Genomic DNA, 1,037 nt, shown 5'->3' on the forward strand with positions numbered 1-1,037 from the left:
TCCCGCCCCGCCCCCTCCGTTTCTCCCGCCCCGCCCCCTCCGTTTCTCCCGCCCCGCCCCCTCCGTTTCTCCCGCCCCGCCCCCTCCGTTTCTCCCGCCCCGCCCCCTCCGTTTCTCCCGCCCCGCCCCCTCCGTTTCTCCCGCCCCGCCCCCTCCGTTTCTCCCGCCCCGCCCCCTCCGTTTCTCCCGCCCCGCCCCCTCCGTTTCTCCCGCCCCGCCCCCTCCGTTTCTCCCGCCCCGCCCCCTCTTTTTCCCCCCCCCTCCGTTTCCCCCGCCCCCTCCGTTTCCCCCGCCCCCTCCGTTTCCCCCGCCCCCTCCGTTTCCCCCGCCCCCTCCGTTTCCCCCGCCCCCTCCGTTTCCCCCGCCCCCTCCGTTTCCCCCGCCCCCTCCGTTTCCCCCGCCCCCTCCGTTTCCCCCGCCCCCTCCGTTTCCCCCGCCCCCTCCGTTTCCCCCGCCCCCTCCGTTTCCCCCGCCCCCTCCGTTTCCCCCGCCCCCTCCGTTTCCCCCGCCCCCTCCGTTTCCCCCGCCCCCTCCGTTTCCCCCGCCCCCTCCGTTTCCCCCGCCCCCTCCGTTTCCCCCGCCCCCTCCGTTTCCCCCGCCCCCTCCGTTTCCCCCGCCCCCTCCGTTTCCCCCGCCCCGCGCCCTGTTTCCCCCGCCCCGCGCCCTCCGCTTCCCCCGCCCCGCGCCCTCCGCTTCCCCCGCCCCGCGCCCTCCGCTTCCCCCACCCCTCACCCTGTTTCCCCCACCCCGCGTCCTGTTTCCCCTGACCCCATGGCGAGTATGAAGCACAATATTTCAGGTTGAAGACCTTTCATCAAACGGTTCTGAAGCACTAACTCTGCTTCTCTTTCCACTGATGCTGCCTGACTTGCTGAGTATTTCCAACATTTCCTGTTTTATTTCTGATTTCCAGCATCTGCCACAATTTGGCATGGATTAAGAAGCGTACCTATTTTAAAAGACATGTTTCTGTTTAATGTGCTGACTCTTTTCTGTTATATAAAATCTTGCTTTTGTGACATAATAACTCCAAATGG

This window comes from Mustelus asterias, chromosome 18 (genome assembly GCF_964213995.1).
Source record: "Mustelus asterias chromosome 18, sMusAst1.hap1.1, whole genome shotgun sequence".
Classification (NCBI taxonomy): Eukaryota; Metazoa; Chordata; class Chondrichthyes; order Carcharhiniformes; family Triakidae; genus Mustelus; species Mustelus asterias.